Genomic DNA, 23,673 nt, shown 5'->3' with positions numbered 1-23,673 from the left:
GTTCTCTGGCTTCCTGATGTTCTGGCTTGTCTGACTATCTGTTCCAGTTCCAGAACTCTGGCTATGTTTTGACTCTGTTTACTTTTTTATTATTATTAAACAAGTGTGATTTAACTGTGCTTCTGTCTCAGTTTGATTCATGGCTTCTGACAATATATCTGTGCATTACTGCATGTTTAATGCAGTATATTGCAGTGCGTCAGTGCAGTTTTACTGCAGTGTATTGTAGTGTATCAGTGGAGTGTGTCTGTGTAGTGAGTACTCAGGTTAAAGTGCACCAAACACCACTTTCCACTCCATCATGTCTGGGGGGACAAGAAGGAGAGGCAGATGTTCTCATGGCACTGTGAGGGGGCCAGTGGCGCTTGTGTCCACAGGTAAAGGTGGATCTGGTCAGTCTCACTCCTCAGGCAGGGCATCCTTTCCTCTGTTTAGTGATGTTGCCTTTGCTATCCAGCCACAGCATGCAGAGGAGGTGGTGGACTGGCTTACTAAACCATCCTCATCCTCCTCATCCTCTGTCACCCAAGCAGAAACTAGTGTGCAGTCCACTGCAGCTGCCAGAGTGGCTAAACCTGGCTCCTTGACCACAGCTATTGCTGTCATAGCCCCAGTATCAGGCATGGAGGAGTCAGCTGAGTTATCTGCACACAGTGTCAACCACTTGCTCCTTGAAGATGCACATCCATTACTTGATTCAGATGTTGGTTCTGAGGTTGAGGAAGGCAGGAACATGAGCCTACAGAGAGGGGAGAACACTGGTACACAAATTGGTAGTCATGTTCCCCCAGCCGCAGTGTATTTTCAATTTGTTTCCAGTGGTAATGAGGATGGAGGAGATGATGATGATGAGGTCCCTGATGTGATTTGGGTGCCGGATAGAGCAGAGGAGGAAAGTAATGCCACGTACACACGACCGGACTTTCCGGCAGACTAGGTCTGATGGAATCATTCCTTCGGATAGTCCGATCGTGTGTGAGATAGTCCGATTGTTTTTCTTTAAAATAAATCGGACGGACTTAAAATAGAACATGTTTCAAATCTGTCCGACGGACTCAATTTCTATCAGGAAAACTGTTCGTCTGTATGCTGGTCCAACGGGTCAAATACAACGCAAAGGCAGCTATTGGCTACTTGCTATTGAAATTCCATTGTACATCATCACGTTCAAAACGAACGGATTTTCAAATGGATTTTAGTTCGTTCGTGTGTGGGCAAGTCTATGTGTTTGGGAGTCCGTTGTAGCTCCGTCAAAAGTCCACCGGGAAGACCGTCTAACCTTTTCTGCCGGAAAGTCCAGTCGTGTGTACGCGGCATAAGGGTGAGGCACAACCCCAATGAGGCAGCCACCATGGAAGAGTAGAGAACAGCCATCCTATTCCATCACATTGTTAGCTCCCGGACCACTTCCCACAGCTCAGCTGTCTGGGCATTTTTTAGCACATGTGCAGCCAATCGCACTGTTGCAATTTGCAAACTTTGTCTCAAGCACATCAAGTGTGGCAAAAACACCAGCCATTTGGGTACCACATGCTTGACAAGGCATTTGACCTCCCACCACTCAGCCCATTGACAAGAACACCTGAAAGCCACACAAAAGGGGTGCAATTCTGTTCCCCCTCCTTACCTCAGTCTGCCCCTGCTATACCTCATGACCTCTCAGCAGCCTCCACTGACAGGGATGATGGTATAGCGCAGGGTGCCCCAGGTCCTTGCAGCACATCTGCCAGTAGCAAACCACCAGCTTTAGACTATAGCCGGCATCTGCTGCAGTGAAAAAAAATACAGTCACTGACACCCACATGCCCAGCGTCTAAATACAAGCTTGGCTAAGCTGCTGGCTCTACAACTTCTCAAAACAAAAAAACACAATCTCCTGCGCTCAGGCCCTTAGTCCATGTGTAGGTGGTGTAGCCAACCCTTTGGATAAAGTGTGGAAAGTCAAAGGTCTTGCTGCCCTCCTCAGAACAATGGGCGTCCTTAAAGCTGAAACATATAGAAAGACAGGGAGGGCGCACCGACCTTGTGCATTACCAAAGATAACATTTATTTGAATAGTAAAAACAAAGGTCATACTCGCACAAACAAGCGTTTAAAAAAGGCTTAACATTACTCCAAGGATTTGGAGCTGTCTTCTAGACACCTGCAACATATTTAGATTTCCCTTCTAAATGTTTTTTTTTTTTGTCTGAATATCTCACTTCCTGTTTCTCCTCAGTAAACTTCTCACCATCATCCGAGCGGTGGTTAGTCAGCCAGAACAGCTTACTGAACAGCTTACTGAGGAGGAACAGGAAGTGAGAAATTCAGACAGAAAACAAAGAAAAAAAACATTTAGAAGGGAAATCGAAGGAAAAGATAAGTGAACCAACAATGCACTAGCTTAAAGGAACCTATTTAGAAAATAAAAAACAAACCTTTACAACCCCTATAATCTTAGTTTCATCCATACAAAGAGTCCAATCTGGCTTTTCTATTTTTCAGGCTTATGAATGGTTTGCACCTTGTGGTGAGCCCTCTGTATTTGCTCTTGTGAAGTCTTCTCTTGATTGTAGACTTTTACAATGACACGCCCACCTCCTGGAGAGTGTCCTTCACTTGCGTGGATGTTGTGAATGGGTTTTTCTTTACCATAGAGAGGATTCTGCGATCACCCGCCACTGTTGTCTTCCTTGGACGTCCAGGCCTTTTTATGTTGCTGAACTCACCAGTGCGTTCTTCTTCTTTTCTTCAGAATGTACCAAACTGTTGATTTGGCCACTCCTAATGTTGCTGCTATCTCTCTGATGGATTTGTTTAATTTGTTTAATTTTTTTATCACTTGCATGGACAGCTCCTTTGAACGCATGATGTAGGCTCACCGCAATAGATTCCAAATGCAAATACCACACTTAGAATCAACTCCAGATCTTTTACCTGCCTAATTGATGAAGAAATAATGAAGGAGTAGCCCACACCTGTCCACGACGCAGCTTTTGATTCAATTGTCCCTTGAAAAAGGGGGAGTGGCTATTCTTAACAGCTGTAATTCCTAAACCCTTCCTCCGATTTGGATGTACATACCCTCAAATCAAACCTGAGAGTGCGCACTTTGAGCCCATATCCATTATATTGTATAACTATAGCTTAAATATGTTTTGGTAAATACTTGAAAAAACTAAAATTGTGCCTGTGTCCAAATATATATGGACCTAACTGTATGTATATAATAAATGTGCACACAAACTGTATCTTGAATTGATCTGACCACTAAACCTAGCACATAGAAAACTTCCATTAGAGCCAATGACATAAAAAGTAGCATTATTTCCCTGTAATAATCATGACTGTTTCCAGGCTGAATAAGCATAAAGAATTAAAATGTATAAAAAAAACAAAAACAAAAATGTCATATTGGGGCTTCCCAGTCCTTAGATGTGTTGCATGTATTTGTTTTCTTTTTTTTCAGGCTAAGAGCGTTTTCTGCAAGTACAGAAAATACCTGTTGATCCTGCCAGAAATGCAGTGTCCTTGTCACTTCCTGCACACTGAACTGATATATAGCACCCTCCTAGTTAATGCAGGTAGATAGGCACGTTTAGTTTAGCTCCTCTGCAATCAATGGAACAGGGGTTGATTGTTCTGGCCTGCTCAGTGTCTCACATGCTGTGGCTCTGATTACTTCTCCCTGTATTCTAGAGGATTCTAGAAGTATAGTGGGAGGAAGAACAGATTTGTCAGCCTGAATATTTATAGGGAATAAAGCCAATCCCTGGGGAGGTGCGCCCAGTAGGGTGGCTGGAATGCCCAAAAAAAGTCTGAGACCTGAGGGAGAGAGAATTCCTTGGCCCAATCCTGCTAGAGACAGAGGCTTAACTAGAACCTTCAGGGCCCCCCGTTGCAAGAAACCTTGAAGGGTTCACCTGATCCCCAGGTGAGGCCCTTCCCTCTGAGCCCAGGGTCCTTTAATACCATTGCAGGGCCCTTTATTAAGGTCCTGCAGCGGGGCCCTTTCACATGTTCGGTAATTGCCTATTTTTTTGCCATTGTGTGGCCTCCCACAGTGGTGGAATGCCAGGGCCTAGTCGCAAGTGTGACCTGTGGGACCCTACTAATTCCACCACTGGTGTCAGTAGAACTATGAATGGTGTCAACAAGACTCAAGATACACTATACAAGCTATACAAGCCTCCCTTCTAGTATATCATCACAGCGCTCAAATGCCCCCCTCCCTTCCTAGCTGCCACTTAAAAAATTGGTATACTTCTCAGAAGGTGATAAAATAAAGGAAAATAAACGAAATAATAAACAGAAATCACCTTGTGGCGCTGAATAAGCGCAATAACGCTAAATAACAGTGTACTCTAATGTCCTACTGGACTCCGTGAATAATAAACACAAGTGCATGAATATAATGAGATCACATTCAAAAAATCACATGTAAGTGATAACAAAAAAATCGCATAAACATAAAAAAATAAAAAAATGTCAAATACGTGAAAACAATTATATAAAGCAAATAAGTGAAGCCAAAAAGTGCTCTTATAACAATGTGCAGTCCCAAAACATATGGTCTCACACATCCAATATTCAATCAGACACATTCAATGTCTAATATTGAAATGATGATTGCAGTAGTTCAAAGACTCCTTCTCCAGTGAAAATTCTATAAAGTGTCCATAAACGCAAACCTCCACCACACCTTCAGTGTTCGTGCCCCCCTCGTTTAGAACACTCACCAACAGTATTGCCCAGCACTCTCGTGTCAGGCAGAAGTGCTTATAGTGAATACAGATGGTAGTCGTTCCTCCAGCCAACTCTTGTGCCAAGCTCCGCAGCAGAGGTTAATTGGTTAATAACTCAGAGTTACCTCAAGGAAACAAAGGAGACTTCCCATAGTGCAAGATTGCAAAGATAATTTTAATCTCACTAGAAAAATCGCTAAAAAGTCGCACTCACATGAATCAAGTTAAAAACAGGTACTTCAAATCAACATTCCACTGGTCAATCAGGAGATCCTTTACTCTTAGGCATTGGTAAGCACATCGGAGGCTAGTCCAATTGATATCAAAAAGCACAAACTCTATAACAAGGCAGCTGTGCGGTACCTGACAACAGACAGCCTGGTTTGAAAGCAGCGCCAAATCGTGATAGTCAATACTTCAGTAGGTATGTGCTCCTTCCTCCGCCTTCTCTCTACCTAATACTGTGTAAGCTGGTCGCCGTATAGCCACGCCCCCCATGAATGGTGTCAGTCAGTAGAGCAGTGGACGGTATCCATATGGCAGTGGACTTTGTCAGTAATACAGTGGATGGTGTCAGTAGGGTGGTATACTTTGTCAGTAGGGCAGTGGAGGGGTCAGTATGGCGGTGCTCAATAGTTTTTTTATTTTTGTTATTAGATTTTTTTTATTATTTTCTACCATTTTATTTTATTATTATATTTTTTTTTTATTATTATTATTTTTTTATGAGCCCTGTTGGGAAGCTTTGGTGAAATATCAGGGGTCTAAACAGACCTCTGATGTTTCACCTTTGAGACAGAGAAAGGAAATTGAGCCTGGCTTCACACTTTTGCAATGCGGGAACCAGTGCGATTCCAGTGCCGGTTCCCGCATCGCATCTCCCCCCTCAGGCAGTTCACACTGCCCTCTGAAAACTGCTGCGGTTGCCAATACAAAGTTAATGACACCCCCAGATTGGTTCATGGATCGCAGTGTGAACTGTGAATTCGGGTAGGAATCGGATCGCATTGGGTGTGCACACCAATGCAATCCAATTCCAGTGCGAGGGGGAAAAAAGGTTCCTGCACCTTTTTTGTGTGAATCCAATCCAAGTTCAGCCATACAAATGTATTCGCATTGCACAAACATCAGATGTGATCTGCACCAGCGTTGTGGTGCGAATCACATGCAACGTCTGTGTTCACATATGTGTGAATCCAGGATGAGAACACAGCCCTCAGCCTCCATCTCTGCAGACTCATCAGCACAGGATGAATGGACAGGAGTAGCTCTGTACAGAGGTTTCCCGTTCATTCACAAACAGAAGCATAGTAAATACCGTTTACTATGCTTCCGTTATGAATGGACACAGGACCGATCGGTACCAATTACTGACTTCATTCAAAAAAGGAAGGGGACAGTAAATTACATATTTATCGGCCCCTCCCTGTTCTAAATCCTGACACATCCACCGCAGCAGTCAGCGAAAGAGGGAAAGGGGGGAACCTGGCAGCACTGCAGGGAGACTAGGGGGGACAAGGGAACACACATGGGCCTGGGAGCAGCAGGACCTGGATAGGAGATGTGGCATATAGTGGAACCAATGCCCTCCCTTTTCCTCCTGCAGCTGCTGAATGCATGTGGGGGGGGAAGAGGAGAAGCAGGTTTTCAGTGGCTGCAGGAGGAAGATGGGGGGGCATCGGTTCCTCTGTATGCTGCTCCCACCAACTCCCCTATCCAGGTGCCACACGGGCCCCCTGCAGCATGGAGAAGGGTCACAATTGCGACTTCTGTGACCTCTGGCTGGAGAAGACTAGACATGTGCAAAAGGAAAAAATTAGTTTAGTTTAGTTTCGTTTTAATTCGTTAATTCATTAATTTCGTTTAGTTATATTCGTTAACTTCCTTAAATTCGTTTTCGGATTTCGTTTAGTTTTCTACCGAATTCGAAAATATTTCAACCAAATTCGAAAATATTTTGTGACCCGAATTTAGGGCCATGTATCTCGGGGTCCCTTGGTGCTACTCCAAATTTGGATATGTTGTAGTGCTAGTACTATTGTGTTTGCATACCAAATTTGGGGTTTCTATCTATAAGTGACTCCGAGATATGTGGCCCCAAAATCGGGTCGCAAAATGTTATTAGTTATTAGAGCAGAGAATGACATTTTGTGACCCGATTTTGGGGCCACATATCTCGGGGTCACTTATAGCTAGAAACCCCAAATTTGGTATGCAAACACAATAGTACTAGCACTACAACATATCCAAATTTGAAGTGTCGTGTTGAAATAATTTCGAATGCAGTTGAAATCATTTCGAATCATGTCGAATTCATTCGAATTCATTCGTTATATTTCTTTTGTATTCGTTGTAATTTGTTATTTTTTTATTCGGACATTCGGATGCATCCGAATGTCCGAAAGATGCAAAATTCGGCCGAATTTCAATTCGTTACGAAACGAATTGCACAAGCCTAGAGAAGACCTCGGGGGCAGGATTACTGGGTGTCCCATCTAGAAGACATCAAGGTCTTAGCTCAGGCTTTAGCTGGAGGGCCTTTTTGCAGAGTGTAGTCCTGGAGTTCTTCGGGTCTGGAGAAGGTCACTGGAGAGTACCAGGAGGAAGTTGGGGGGGAAAGGGTGTCCAGCTGACTTATGGTGGGAGCCTATATCTCCCTCACTGGGGAGTACCAGGAGGAAGTTGCGGGAAAAGGTGTCCAGCTGTCCTATGGTGGGAGCCTATATCTACCTCACTGGAGAGTACCAGGAGGAAGTTTGGGGAAAAGGTGTCCAGCTGACCTATGGTGGGAGCCTATATCTCCCTCACTGGGGAGTACTTGGTCGATAAAGGAAAGAGGCAACTGATGATCCTGTGGTTGTGTGAGTAGATGACCCCGGAGCTGGAGGTAAGTGACTGTGTGCAGCTTTGGTCTCTCAGGAAAGTCCTCGTCACCTACCAGCGTTAGAGATTCTGTGGGACATTTTTTGCAGCACAGCAAGATAGAGGAGGAGTCCTCAAAGAGTTCAGTTCACCAGTTTGGGGTATCCCATGCTCCCTTCACCCCATCCAAATTTATCGCTACAAAAATCCCTAAAAGGACACCCCTTGGTGGTCCCTTTTGAGCCAGTGGAGGAATAAAGAAAGTGCTTTGCCCCTGGCTGTGTGTGCACTAACTGGTGGAAAGAGTCAGTTCACCAGCGGCTCCTGAGGGGTGCGCTACAGTTATATCAATCACTGCTTTTAGCTTTCCAGGCTATACTCTGAACCAGGGGCATAACTATAGGGGGTGCAGCAGTCGCGACGGCAACTGGGCCCTGTGATGCAGGGGGCCCATGCAGCCCCCTCTACATATGGCCAGCAGCAGCATAGGCAGCTAGGGGTACCAGTGCACCATGCACACGGGTGGCTGGAGGTGGAGGGTGACTAGCAGAGCTCCATGCTCCACTATCGCACTGGCTGCTCTTTAGTTGTGCATTCCCCCTGTGACCTGTGTCCTCGGCCGGCTCCTCAGAGTACCCCTCTCCTGCTCCATGCATTGCCGCTCAGTCCGATGTCTGTTCTCCCCAGCCAGAGTTTCTTTCTGGGAGATATGCTGATCGCCCGTCCCATCCAGCACAGTGGATGGAGCCCAGGCCAACATGGATGAGTGCGTGGCCTACAGCTTGGTCATGGTGAGTGCGAGGACTCCATCCCCCACACACCCTCCATCTCCCCCTGGGGACAGGGACCCCCACCTCCCCTGGGGACAGGGACCCCTTCTCACCTGGGGGCAGTAACTTCATCTGCCCTGGAGAAAAGGACCTCATCTCTTCTGGGGACGGGGACCCCATCCTGCCTTGGGACAGTCCCCCAATGGGGCACCTAAAAATAAAAAAAACTACTGATACCAGTGGTGGAACTACAGGGCTCACAAAGGTCATACCTGTGACCACGCCCTGGAGTTCCACCGCCGGACTCAGAGGGAAGGGCCCTGGCTGGGGTTCAGGGGGGCCCTTCATGGTTTCTTGCATCGGGGCCCTGAAGGTTCTAGTTACGCCACTGCTCTGAACTAAGAACGCCTCAATATGCTATGATGAGTACAGTGGGTGAACACCGCCACCCTGAGACAGGAAGTGTGTTACTGGCAGGATCATCAGGTGACAATAAACTAGGAAAAGAAAACTTCAGCAGCCACCACATCTAAGGGCCAATCAGCTGCAATATATGACATTTTTGTTCTTGGGTTTAGATATGTTGGCTTCCAATAACCTGGTTATTATTTGGATGGCTCATATTTCCTAAATCACCCGACATGCCCAGAATGAGGAGGACTTCTTATACACAGTGTCAGAACAAGGGGTTGTTGGGGCAATTGGGACCATCACCATCACATGCCTGGTGATCAAGTTCCCTTCAGCTCCTCTAACCTTGTAGAGAGTTAATCACCTGCCGACCCCTCACAATAAATATACTGCGAGCGGGCGGGAGATACGGGCACAGTCATGTACATGTACGGGAACCGGCCTTCTTCCGGGGTTTTCGACCCGTGCTGTGATTGGACACAGCACGGTGTTTGGCAGCAGATTTCAGCCAATGGTTTTTAGCTGAACCCTGCTGAATGGCTGTATCCAATCACTGAGTTCTGTCTTTTCAAAACACACAGAACTCTGTGTACCAGGAACAGCGATCTGGCTGTCTCTTCCTCCTGAAAAGCAGGGAGAAAAAAACAGCCAGATCAGAAAGTAGAAGCATTACACATTGTTAGGCACACAGTTAACCCCTTTGATTGCCCTTTGATTAACCACTTACAGACCGGACCATTTTGCTGGTCAAAGACCAGACCATGTTTTGCGATTCGGCACTGCGTCGCTGTAACTGACAATTGCACGGTCGTGCGACGTGGCTCCCAAACAAAATTGACGTCCTTTTTTTCTCACAAATAGAGCTTTCTTTTGGTGGTATTTGATCACCTCTGCGGTTTTTATTTTTTGCGCTATAAACAAAAATAGAGCGACAATTTTGAAAAAACCGCATTATTTTTTACTTTTTGTTATAATAAATATCCCCCAAAAATATATAAAAAAACATTTTTTCCCTCAGTTTAGGCCGATACGTATTCTTCTACATATTTTTGGTAAAAAAAAAATCGCAATAAGCGATTATTGATTGGTCTGCGCAAAAGTTATAGCGTTTACAAAATAGGGGATAGTTTTATAGCATTTTTATTAATAATTTTTTTTTTTTTACTAGTAATGGCGGCGATCAGCGATTTTTATTGTGACTGCGACATTGTAGGGGACCCATTGGACATTTTTGACACATTTTTTGGACCATTGTCATTTATACAGTAATCACTGCTATATAAATGCAGTGATTCCTGTGTAAATGACACTGGCAGTGAAGGGGTTAACCAGTGGGTGGCAGTGTAGGGGTTAAGTATTCCTAGGGGTGTGTTACTAACTGTGGGTGGGTTGGGCTTTCATTTAGTGAACACTGATCTCTGCTCCAATCACATGGAGCAGAGATCAGCGTCACTAGTTGCTAGGCAGAATGGAGAAATGCTGTTTACACGGCATTTCCTCCATTCAGCCGTCCCGTGAGACGATCGCGGGTATCCCCGCGGCAATCGAGTCCGCGGGTCCCGCGACCGGACTCACGGGAGTCCCAACCAGTGATGGCAGGGCGGCATTGAAGATTGGACGTACATGTACGCCAATATGCCTGCCCGTGCCATTCTGTCGACTTACATCGGCGTGCGCTGGTCGGGAACTGGTTAAAGCGGAGTTCCAGCTGGCATGAGTAATAAATGTATGTTTTAGCATTTATTTATTTTTTTCTTGTTAAAAAAATTTTCTTTTCCAGTGAGCCCACTTCCATCTGGAGTGTGGGCATTAGACGTGTGCAATTTGTTTAGTTCCGAATTCGTTTTTTAAAAACTAATTTAGACAAATTCAATAATTCGGAAATATCCGAATGAAGGAAAACCCGTTTACCAAATTTTTCCGAATATATTCGTAAATTCGAAAACCCGAAAATTCGAAAATCTGAAATAACAACTAACTAATAATAACTTAACTATTACTATTAAATTATAGGTATTGGAATCTCCTTTCATATTTGGCTGTTGGTGAACGTAACGAATACGAATTTATCTGAAGTTACGAATTATCTGAAATAATGAATGCCGTATGTAAGCAAATGGAACGTAACAAATTAATAAGAATAAATAATAATAATAACTTTTTTTATTATTATTTATTAATATTAATTTTTTATCTTCCATTTGTTTAGATACGACATTCATTATTTTGGATAATTCGTAACTTCACATAAATTCATATGTTACGTTCATAAACAGCTAAATTTGAAAGGAAATTCCAATACCTATAATTTAATAGTTAGTTATTATTAGTTAGTTATTATTTAAGATTTTAGAATTTCCAAATTTGAAATTTCCAAATTTTTTAATTTACGAATACTGCATTTAAACAAAAATAGAACATAACAAATTAAAATTTTTCCGAAGTTACAAATTTATTCAAAATAACTAATTACGACAAAACGAATGAAACGAAAACAAACACATTTTTCGGCAGTGCACATGTCTAATTGCCAGTTAAAGTAGTGCAGTGCTGAGTAGCAAAAAATGCCCCGGTGATGAAGGGGTTAAAACCCGCTGGTGGCTAATACACAGGAATGTGTGAAAAGTATGTGATGGAACAAATAAGAGAGACTCTGGGAGATTAATCTTCCACTAAGTGAGCAAAACTTTCCAAGCTTTTCATCAGATCACAATCACATCATTTTCCGATCACAGATTAGTTGGAGTCGGGGACCATTCTAGGTACAAACCATGGACTTGGTTCTATCAGACTTGCCTTCTTGCAGGCACTTAGCCAATTCCCATATCTTCAACTATTTCCCTTGTTGTCACCGACTTTGCTAACACTGCAGAATGAAGAATGAATTATCGGGAAATAACCACATTGTGTTTCCTGACCTTCTGATGAGACACGAAGATTCTCAAATATGCCTAGTAAGGACCATGAATGTCCAAAAGGTCATAGACCAAGACATTCACTCCAATTCACGAGCGACATTGAGAAAAAGCATTTTATGAAAGCAGTACTAAGTAGTACTTTAGAAATTTATATCCAGTTTTACTAACATATGCCAAAGTTGCAAAACTGTGTTCAGGCTTTAAGTTTTTTTCACAAAGAGGTTAAGGGCTAGTCCTAACCTTAACCTGATAGAATGTCTTTGGGCTGAATTCGAGCGAAGACTGCAAGCCAGGCCTTCTTGTCCAACATCAGTGCCTGACCTCACAAGTGAGCTTCTGGAAGAATGGTCAAACATTCCTATAGACACTTTTCTAAACCTTGTGGACAAACCTTCCCAGAAGAGTTGAAGCTGCTATAGCTGCAAAGGGTGGACCAATTCAATATTGAACCCTATGGACTAAGACTGGGAGTCCATTAAAGTTCATGTGCGTGTAAAGGCAGGCATTACAATACTTTTGGTAATACAGTGTCGGTTTGTGACCTACTTTTGGTGGGTGCAGCATGATGCGGTGGCTGTAAAGAAACAGAGTGCTAAGGTGCTGAAGTCATATAGTCATATAGTTCTGGGTTCTGGTCCAGAAGTTGTTGCTGATTCCGTGGTCCTGGTCCTCCTGACCAGCCCCCAGGGGCCCTCATGGCCTGGGGTGCGGATCCATCCGTTTCCGAGTCTCGGAACTGGCTAGTTCAAGGCGCAGTAACTGGAAGGAGGATTCTGAGGTGTTCCGGTGCTGTCCCGGGTTTGGAGAGGCCCAGCAACTCTACATACGACCAGGGGAGGGCTCTTCAGTAAGAGAACCACGCACAAGGCTGGCTGCTCGGTAAGAGCCTGGAAGCAGAGCTGCCATGGACATTGACTGAATCCACAGTTCTTATGGTATCGCCGGACCGGCTGAAAGATTCTGATACAGTAAGAAAAGTTTCTACTTCTACCCTTCCAGTTGTAACTAAGTTTCCAACCAAGTCTGTGTGAGAGTCTTTGAAAAGCCAGAATTACCTGTTGGCTGCTAAACCCAAATCTTAACCACTTAAGCCCCGGACCATTTTCCAGCTAAAGGACCAGGCCCCTTTTTGTAATTCGGCACTGCGTCGCTTTAACTGATAATTGCACGGTCGTGCGACGTGACTCCCAAACAAAATTGGCGTCCTTTTTTTTCCCACAAATAGAGCTTTCTTTCGGTGGTATTTGATCACCTCTGCAGTTTTTATTTTTTTGTGCTATAAACAGGGCAGTCTTTAATTTTGTTTGGGCCCTGGGCAAACATTTTCTTGGGGCCCCCCCTCCATTCTGAGACATAAAAAAAATAGCAGGTAGACTCAAAATCTGTTTACTGCAGCAGATCACGCAGCGATTGCAATTGTTTGCCAGAGGTTACAGCCTATCCTTACTGCTCGCTGGCTGGTTGCTAGAGGTTACAACACATAATTTCTGCTTGCCGATTGGTTGCTAGAGGTTAATGCACATCATTACCACTTACTGATTGGCTGTTAGAGATTAAAGCAGATCACTACTGTTCGCTGATTGGTTGCTACAGGCTAATACACATCATTACCTCTCACTGAATAATTGAGCAAGTAAAGGAGCACATTAATACACATACTACAGGAGAGTGTCAGAGACTGCAGACATACTGCAGGAGATTACCAAAGACTGGGGACATACTGCAGGAGACAATCAGAGACTGCGGACATATTACAGGAGACAATCAGAGACTGCGGACATATTACAGGAGACAATCAGAGACTGCGGACATATTACAGGAGACAATCAGAGACTGCGGACATATTACAGGAGACAATCAAAGACTGCGGACATACTGAAGGAGACAATTAGAGACTGCGAACATACTGCAGGAGACAATCAGAGACTGCAGACATACTGCAGGAGACAATCAAAGACTGTGGACATACTGCAGGAGACAATCAAAGACTGTGGACATACTGCAGGAGACAATCAGAGACTGCGTACATACTGCAGGAGACAATCAGGGACTGCGGACATACTACAGGAGAGAATCAGAGACTGCGGACATACTGCAGGATACAATCAGAGACTGCAGACATACTGAAGGAGACAATTAGAGACTGCGGACATACTGCAGGAGACAATCAAAGACTGTGGACATACTGCAGGAGACAATCAGAGACTGCGTACATACTACAGGAGACAATCAGAGACTTCGGACATACTGCAGGAGAGAATAAGAGACTGCGGACATACTGCAGGATACAATCAGAGACTGCGGACATACTGCAGGAGACAATCAGAGACTGCGGACATACGGCAGGAGACAATCAGAGATTGGGCACATACTACAGGAGACAATCAGAGACTGGGGACATACTGCAGGAGACAATCAGAGACTGCGGACATACTGCAGGATACAATCAGAGACTGAGAACATACTGCAGGAGACAATCAGAGACTGCGGACATACTGCAGGAGACAATGAGAGACTGCGGACATACTGCAGGAGACAATGAGAGACTGCGGACATACTGTAGGAGACAATGAGAGACTGCGGACATACTGCAGGAGACAATGAGAGACTGCGGACATACTACAGGAGACAATAAAAGACTGCGGACATACTGCAGGAGACAATCAGAGACTGTGGACATACTGCAGGAGACAATCAGAGACTGCGGACATACTGCAGGAGACAATCAGAGACTGCGGACATACTGCAGGAGACAGAGACTGCGGACATGCTACAGGTGATGGCCAGAGAACTTTTAGCAACGCACAGCTTGACAGTTGAATAACACAGCTCAGGGTTTAAGCAGTCAGGCATTTTATGGGTGCAAGGACATACCTGGCCAGCCAAACTCACTACATACATTTAGAGGTATGTGGGCTGGGCTTCCATTCTCTGATCTCACTACAACAGCCGGGAGCTCCACTGATGTTTTGTAGGGGGGCCCCGTTACCCGTGAATTGGGGCCCCGATGAAGGTTTTGCAGAGTGCACAGAGGACACGGGAGGCTGTATTCCCGCGCTAGCCAGCTGAGAGGAGGCGGGGCCGGGAGCTCCACTGACGCTCTGACCCCGCGCCTGTGCAGCCTGTATGCTCGGAACAGAGCGGCTGTAATGAGAGCCAGTGATCGGAGTGGGAGCGTCAGTGGAGCTCTCGGCCCCGCCCCCTCTATACTGGCTGGGGAATACAGAGGTCAGGGGGTGGGGCCGGGAGCTCCACTGATGCTCCCACTTCGATCACTGGCTCTCACTACAGCCGCTGTGTTCCAAGCATACAGGCTGCACGGGGGCGGGGTCAGAGCGTCAGCGGAGCTCCTGGCCCCGCCCCCTTTCAGCTGGCTAGCATGGGAATACAGCCTCCCGTGTCCTCTGCACACTCTGCAAAACCTTCATTGGGGTCACAATTCACGGGTAACGGGGCCCCCCTACAAACATTGGGCCCAGGGCAGGTGCCCCGTTTGCCCTGCGCTAAAGACGGCCCTGGCTATAAACAAAAATAGAGCGACAATTTTGAAAAAAATGCAATATTTATACTTTTTGCTATAATAAATATCCCCCACAAATATATAAAAATTATTTTTTCCTCAGTTTAGACCGATACGTATTCTTCTACATATTTTTGGTAAAAAAAAAAATGCAATAAGCGTTTATTGATTGGTTTGCACAAAAGTTATAGCGTCTACAAAATAGGGGATACTTTTATGTCATTTTTATTAATATTTTTTCTTTTTACTAGCAATGGCGGTGATCAGCAATTTTTATTGTGACTGCGACATTATGGCGGACATGGACAATTTTGACACATTTTTGGGACCATTGGCATTGATACAGCAATCAGTGCAATTAATAATGCACTGATTACTGTAAAAATTTCACTGGCAGTGAAGGGGTTAACCACTAGGGGGCAGTGTAGGGGTTGAGTGTGTGTGTGTTTTTTTTAACGGTAGGGGGCGTGGCTTGGCGTCTGACATCACCGATCATCTTTCCCTATAAGCCCTTGTACACACGGTCGGAGAATCCGTCGGAGTGCGTCTTATCGGACCGTGTTGTCGGATAATCCGACTGTGTGTGGTATGCATCGGACTGATTCCGTCGGAATATCTGTCGGACCCAATTTTCCAACTTGTTGGAAATATTTTCCGACCAACTGGTTCGATCGGACATACTCCGATCATGTGTAGAGAATTTTGATCGGACAAAGTGCCACGCATGCTCAGATCAAATTCCTACATCAAAGCTATTGGCTACTAGCCTGAACGTAGTCCCATCGTAACTAAATTACGTCATCACGTACTGAACGATCTGATTTTTCGACAACTTAGTCCGACCGTGTGTATGCAACAGTTTCGGACAAAATCCGACGGACAAAATCCGACGGACAAAATCCGACGGATTTGGTTGTCGAAATCTCAGACCATGTGTACAGGGGCTTACAGGGAACAGACGATCAGTGATGGCCTCAGTAGGAAGCATGAAGAGAGGTTTGTTTACACTTACCTCTCCTCCTCAGCTCTGTGACCCGATCACGGGGACACCGGCGGCGATTGGATCCACGGGTCCCGCGGCCATGGTCACGGAGCTCAGGACTGGGTCCGAGTACGCCACTGGTGGTGCACACACGACCCACAGCTGGGCACTTAAAGGGAACGCACAGGTACGTGATTGTGCCCAGCCACGCCATTCTGCTGACGTACATCGGCGTGAGGCGGTCCTTAAGCGGTTAAGGATTTATCCAACAGTTAAAGAATCCAGTTGTGAGCGGCTGTTTCCTGGATCGTGTATATAGAGAGAGGCTTTTATTGAAGTCAGCAGCTCCAAGCACCTGAGCTAAACTCTACCCTGATACCCTCTATTCCCAACTTAGAGACTGAGTTTGTTCAACTGCTTTATGCAAAATAAAAATCCTAACAAGGAATTCAAGTGTCGGTCTCTACAGTTACTGGGTTATCAACCCTGGGAACCCTTAGACAAGGACAACGAGTACGAGCTGGTGGAGGTAATCGGTAAGCCCAAAGTTAAATCAGCAGCTCCTTCGGGGGTTAGTGCTACACATTTTTTAATTTTTTTTCAAAAAAGGATCTCTGCACGTATGCAATTCTTTCAATATACGTTTTCATTGATTGTCTGCAGTTATTGTGTATACAACAGACACACATGAACATGTAGAGGTTAGTAGCTAGCAAAACCTGGAAGTACTGCCCACAATGAAGCAGGGTTCCACTTGATAGATAAATGATATCTCAAGTAAGCAAGGTGAAGAAATCAACTATGGCAGGAATGCATTAAAGTTCTGAATTAATGCTTGAATAAATTTTTGTACATTTTTACCAGACTCTAGTATTGCCCTTTGCAGTGGCGTAACTAGAACCTTCAGGGCCCCGATGCAAGGAACCATGAAGGGCCCCCCTGAACCCCAGCCAGGGCCCTTCCCTCCGAGTCCAGCGGTGGAACTCCAGGGCGTGGTCACAGGTATGACCTTTGTGAGCCCTGTAGTTCCACCACTGGTATCAGTATTTTTTTTTATTATAATTTTTTTAAATTTTTAGGTGCCCCATTGGGGGACTGTCCCTAGGCAGGATGGGGTCCCCGTCCCCAGAAGAGATGAGGTCCCTTTCTCCAGGACAGATGAAGTTACTGCCCACAGGTGAGAAGGAGTCCCTGTCCCCAGGGGAGGTGGGGGTCCCTGTCCCCACGTGAGAAGGGGTCCCTGTCTCCAGGGGGAGATGGAGGGGGTATGTAATGGTGTGTGGGGGATGGGGTCCTCTCACTCACCATGACCAAGCTGTAGGCCGCTCACTCATCCATGTTGGCCTGGGCTCCATCCAGTGTGCTGGATGGGTGATCAGCATATCTCCCACAAAGACCTTTCATCATCTGTGTATGACGGGGAGGAGGAGGGCTGGCAGACAAGCCTGCAGTGTCCTCCGCGAGCCGGCTCTCATAGGGCTGCACTGCATCTGTGTGCTTAAAGTTTGTTTACCCGGGAGAAGTATGCAGTGCAGAGTGGGCCGGACTCGGGGGGGGAGAACAGATATTGGACTGAGCGGCAATGCATGGAGCTGGAGAGTGGTACTCTGAGGAGCCGGCTGAGGACACAGGTCATGCGGGGAATGCACAACTAAAGAGCAGCCAGTGCGATAGTCGAGCATGGAGCTCTGCTAGTCACCCTCCACCTCCAGCCACCCGTGTGCATGCTGCACTGGTACCCCTAGCTGCCTATGCTGCTGCCGGCCATATGTAGAGGGGGCTGCATGGGCCCCCTGCATCACAGGGCCCGGTTGCGGTCGCGACTGCTGCATCCCCTATAGTTACGCCCCTGGCCCTTTGCTGCCTTAGTAGCCATTTTATCTCTCGGGGGTTCTCTCACCTGAGCTTTCCCCCATCTTTTCTTTTCTTTTGGTCCAGTTTGCTTGGCTATGGCAGCAACACCTTACCTGGGTGAATGGCATTGTGTCTGTATTAATTAACATATATGGTAGAGGTGCCATCAGTGTACCTGTCATCATCTTTTTTGCCAACGTACACACGATCGGAAATTCGGCCAGGAAAAGACCGATGAGAGCTATTCATTAGAAAATGCGACCATGTGTAGGCTCCATCAGACTTTTACTGGTGGAATTTCGGCCAGCAAAAGATTGAGAGCGTGTTCTCAATTTTTCCAATCCGATCGTCTGTGGCAATTCCGGTGTGCAAAATTTCCGACGCATGCTCGGAAACAATTTAATGCATGCTCAGAAGCATTGAACTTCATTTTCGCGGCTCGAAGTAATGTTGTACGTCACCACATTCTTGACGGTGGGAATTTGGTGTGACCGCGTGTAGGCGACACAAGCTTGAGCCGAATTCCGTCGGAAAAACCATCCAAGAATTTTCCGACGAGAATTCCGATCGTGTGTATACGGCATTTTTCTTGAGCTTATACAAAAAAACCTACACTAGCACCTACCTACCTAAGGTAGAAGGTGCTACAGGTATATTTTTCGTTTATTTAGCAAAAAAAAAAAAAAACCCAGCAGTGATTAAAGCGGGAGTCCGCCGGGAGTCCGCGTTTTTTTTTTTTTAAAAGCCAGCAGCTACAAATACTGCAGCTGCTGACTTTTAAAATAGTGACACTTACCTGTCCAGCGCGCCCGCGATGTCGGCACCCGAAGCCGATCTCTCGATCGTCTCTCGGGTGCTGCCGCCGCCATCTTGGGTATGGGAATCAGGAAGTGGAGCCTTTCCGCTTCATTTCCCGGTTCCCTATTGCGCATGCGCGAGTCGCGCTGCGCAATGAGGATGGACCCGCTGCCTCTGGGATCTGTGTGTTTCCCAGCAGGCAGCGGGGGACTTTCGGAAAGGGGCGTAATCTACACCCCTTTCCGCAGAGAGCTATCCAGGAAGTAGGTGCAGATACCTGTACTGTACAGGTACCTGCACCCCCCTCCCCCCTGAAAGGTGCCAATTGTGGCGCCGGAGGGGGGGGAGGATTCCAATGAGCGGAAGGTCCATTTTAGGGTGGACCTCCGCTTTAAATACCACCAAAAGAAAGCTCCATTTATGTGAAAAAAAAAGTTAAAACACATCGTTTGGGTACAGTGTAGCACGACTGCACAACTGCCATTAAAAGTGTGACAGCGCTGAACAGTGAAAATTGGCCTGGGCAGTAAGGGGATAAACGTGCCCGGTATTGAAATGGCTAAAAATCCTCAGTGTTCTCCATTTTGGTTTTGGTGTTCCCATTTTGATTAGGGTGTGGTGTCCGTTGAATGCTGACTCCCGTTATATATCATCATTGCTAATCCTAACATCGTCTTCTCCCTCATGGTCCAATGGTGTAAGGTCACAAGACAAATGCAAGGTTGCTCTGTGTTGGACTGGGGGGGATGCCGAGGGACAGTCCACCACTGGGGAGCAGAGGATAAGGTAAGTAAAAGTGCTTTTACTCTCCGCTAGACTAAACAAGCAATCAACCCTTGAAATACGGACACAACCACACAGAGAGAATTTTCTGATTTTCCGGTGTTGGGCACTAAGAAAAAATGCTGGGCCTCACACTGATGGCTGTCCGCATGGTAAAATACAAAATGTTATCACACAGACTGGTGTGAACCAATCCTAAAGGTTTTTTCATAGTGTTATGACATTAATAATGTGAACAACTCCAACCTCTGACAATACATTTATTTTGGCACATGAATGTGTGATGGAGGTATGAAGGCTCCTTCCCTGGTGAGCCCAGGATAATTCCCCGCCGTTTCTCACCATAATATTCCATAATCATCGATGACTGAAAATAATATATAAAGAATCAGGATCAGCCTGTGATAATATTAAATGTCAGAAAGAGAGAGAGTAAGGTGGGTGGGATTATTGCGGTGCTATAAAGATGAGAAAATTATGTAGTATAAAAGTAAAAAGAAATTTTATTAAATACAGTAAAAATTAACCACAATAATGAGGTAAATTCCAGGAATTATTTTCAAAAATACAGACAACAATATCTATACAGACAATAACCACAATCTGTCAATTAGTTTAGATGAAGGGGTTCTTGGCTATTCTGATGGAATCCCGACATGTTTCGCCTACACAGAGGCTTCTTCAGGGGAGCCAATAATTGACAGGAGGTAATTTTAAAAGAAAAAAAGAGAAGATTCACAATCTCCGAATACGGGCCCCGCCTGCACACTAAAGTGAGGACACCTTTAGAACGTGGAGAGCGCAACAGTCCCTGAAATCCCCAGGAGGTGACTACGCAGGTTGATGTTGAATATGTCACAGGTGGAGAACTAATAATTGCAGGTAAGCAAGTCCATAAGATGATCTGGTGTCATGATAATGACCAATAAACAGAGAAGAGCAAAAGGAAATATTGCTATGTTCCAATAAAATGGATATGGAATCGCACTATGCTTAAAGAACTCAGCAGAGGGCTGCAACAAGTGGACCAATCTACACCAGTCGGTCCTGCGAGACACTACAGCGGTGATCTCATTGTGAAGACTAACATTTTTTGGTGCTGCACATGCTGGCTGATTGGTCCACTTGTTGCAGCCCTCTGCTGAGTTCTTTAAGCATAGTGCGATTCCATATCCATTTTATTGGAACATAGCAATATTTCCTTTTGCTCTTCTCTGTTTATTGGTCATTATCATGACACCAGATTATCTTATGGACTTGCTTACCTGCAATTATTAGTTCTCCACCTGTGACATATTCAACATCAACCTGCGTAGTCACCTCCTGGGGATTTCAGGGACTGTTGCGCTCTCCACGTTCTAAAGGTGTCCTCACTTTAGTGTGCAGGCGGGGCCCGTATTCGGAGATTGTGAATCTTCTCTTTTTTTCTTTTAAAATTACCTCCTGTCAATTATTGGCTCCCCTGAAGAAGCCTCTGTGTAGGCGAAACATGTCGGGATTCCATCAGAATAGCCAAGAACCCCTTCATCTAAACTAATTGACGGATTGTGGTTATTGTCTGTATAGATATTGTTGTCTGTATTTTTGAAAATAATTCCTGGAATTTACCTCATTATTGTGGTTAATTTTTACTGTATTTAATAAAATTTCTTTTTACTTTTATACTACATAATTTTCTCATCTTTATAGCACCGCAATAATCCCACCCACCTTTCTCTCTCTCTTTCTATTCAATACCATTGGGATGAGGTGCGCTGTTAAATTTTTGCCCGACCTGGTTCTCCCCACTCCTCCATAAAAATATTAAATGTCACCTTCTTTGTCTTACCTTCCCCCTCCGGAGCGTTGGCATCAACCGGCATCAGTTGGCAGAGGAGACAGACGGTGATCACCAGATAAGACCGCAGTGTAGACATGGCAGGAGGACCCCCAGCTGCAGTCAGTCTTATCACTGGAAAGGAAAGGAAAAGATCTGCTCTAACTTCTTACACCCAGAAACTCATAAAGTAGACGATAGAAAACAAGATAGATAGATAGCATCATCAAAACAATGTACATGAAGGTAAGCAAGCTCCGGGAGGCAGTGGAGGACAGAAAAACCTGGCGCACCATGGTCCATGAAGACTCGGACATGAGTCGGACATGAATTGGACATGACTAAATGACTGAACAACGAATGTAAATCAGATATACTTTGTAAATTACACAATATTTTCTTCTATCAAAACTGCCTCTAGATTGTTTTCTTTTTTAAATATGGCCACCATTGTCTTCTCTCGTCCTCAGAACTTCCCCTAAACAAAGATTGCCAATCATCCTTTTTTTCCACAAAGAGTTTATCTCCCATCTGGGGAGAGGAGAACCTGTCTGTGAATATAGGATGGCTGGCAGCAACTGTCACTTCAGGATAAACGTCTGAAGCGCTCTGTGAGTGTCCACCAGCAACATTCACCCCTGAGTGACTAGATGGATAGGATAAGCAGAGGCTGGATTGGATCCACCACTTGCTTTATTCCTGCTGTAACTGCCAAGCCTCGAGCTCCATCCCCACCTCCCAGCTTATCCCTGTTGTTACCGCTAAGCCTTAAGCATCACCCCCACCATATTCCTGCTGTTACTGCCAATCCTCAAGCTCCACCCCCGCCCCCCACCCTACCCCTGTTGTTACTGCCAAGCCTTAAGCTGTACCGCCACCCTATTTCTGTGGTTACTGCTCATTTCCAAGCTCTACCCTACCCCGGTTTTACCACCAAGCCTCAAGCTCCACCCCCATCACTCACCCTATCCTTGCTGTTACTGTCAAGTCTCAAGCTCCACCCCCACCCTATCACTGCTGTTACTGCCCATCCTCAAGCTCCACCCTTCAACTCCCACCCTATCCCCGCTGTTACCGCCAAGCCTCAAACTCCACCCCACACCCTAAACTTGCTGTTCCTGGCCAGCCTCAAGCTCCACCCCACCTCTCATCCAATCCCTGCTGTTCCTGCCCAGCACCAAGCTCCACCCTCTGATGTGCAGTGTTTGGCTACACTGCCTACAAAGGGGTTCCTGGTGTGGGTGGCAGATTTTAAACGAGAGGGTGAGACAGAGATCCTGTGTCTATACTGGAGATGCTGGAGCCTCGGGGAGGTCAGACATGATAGGTGAGTGAGCCTTCTGTATAGTGAATGACTCCCTCTCTACCCCCCCCCCCCCCCAACTCCTCTCCACCCTTTCCCTTACTAACCTGAATTTTTGGAAGACAAATTGAAGCAAACAGGACGTGTTATAGATGATCAGAGAGGGGACACAAGCTATCCTCCCCTGCACAGCTCCCTTCAATCAGTGACAGTCTGTCTTTACCACACACAGTTTTATATTTGCAGATCAGCTGTGTATTACATTACCCCCCCCCCCTCCCTCTCTGTGCTTCTATGGAAAAAAAAAGAAAAATAGGAAGATCTGTGTGCTGGACCCCTTCCAAATCTCAGGGAATCAACTTCTACTACAATCCTTAGCAGAGTTCCATTGAAGAAGCTTCTACCCTGGGAAGTGACCTCTGTCCTTCCCTCTACACTGAGACTGGAATCACGAACACAACCAAAAAAAAGGGGGGGGGGGCACTCTACAAATATAATCCTAATTAAAGGTACCACATCCTATACATTTGACTTATGAATCTCCATCACCATACAGAACAAGATACAGGACATTAGAGGTACAAATCACAAACTAATTATATAAAACGTTCAATATTGTTCTTCCATTTAAAGATCCACAATAAAAAATATGTATTACAGGCTGTTCATTGTACATCCATATCCAAAGTACAATATTTCACCCCAAAGACATCCAAATACATCATTATAAATGTACAAATGATTTCTGAAGCAATATTTCCAAAGCAAGTGCATATGAGGATATCACGCTTCAATGCATTTCTGCATTGACCCAAGAAACGCATTGAACAATAAAATTGTGAACATTTTAAAATATAATTTGTTTGTGATTTTGTATCTCTATAGTCCGTAGCTATTTTTTTGTATATTTAAGGAGTTTCTAAATTCTGTGC

At 45.3% G+C, this 23,673-nt stretch overlaps 1 long non-coding RNA gene across 1 annotated transcript in view; it reads right to left on the bottom strand.

Moving 5' to 3' along the window:
* Window positions 1-22,964, bottom strand: part of LOC143995872 (uncharacterized) — a 29,211-nt gene extending 6,247 nt beyond the window's left edge. The window contains exons 1-2 of the long non-coding RNA XR_013277486.1: window positions 22,849-22,964; window positions 21,451-21,573 (exon numbers count right to left, since the gene is read on the bottom strand). This is a non-coding gene — a long non-coding RNA (uncharacterized LOC143995872). The remainder of the gene's footprint in view (window positions 1-21,450; window positions 21,574-22,848) is intronic.
* Window positions 22,965-23,673: the final 709 nt, after the last annotated feature.

This window comes from Lithobates pipiens, unplaced genomic scaffold, assembly GCF_037356315.1.
Source record: "Lithobates pipiens isolate NorthernLeopardFrog02 unplaced genomic scaffold, aLitPip1_a1.2 Scaffold_19, whole genome shotgun sequence".
Classification (NCBI taxonomy): Eukaryota; Metazoa; Chordata; class Amphibia; order Anura; family Ranidae; genus Lithobates; species Lithobates pipiens.
Note: the sequence above shows the minus strand (reverse complement) of the source record. Positions and strands in the feature narration are given on the sequence as shown.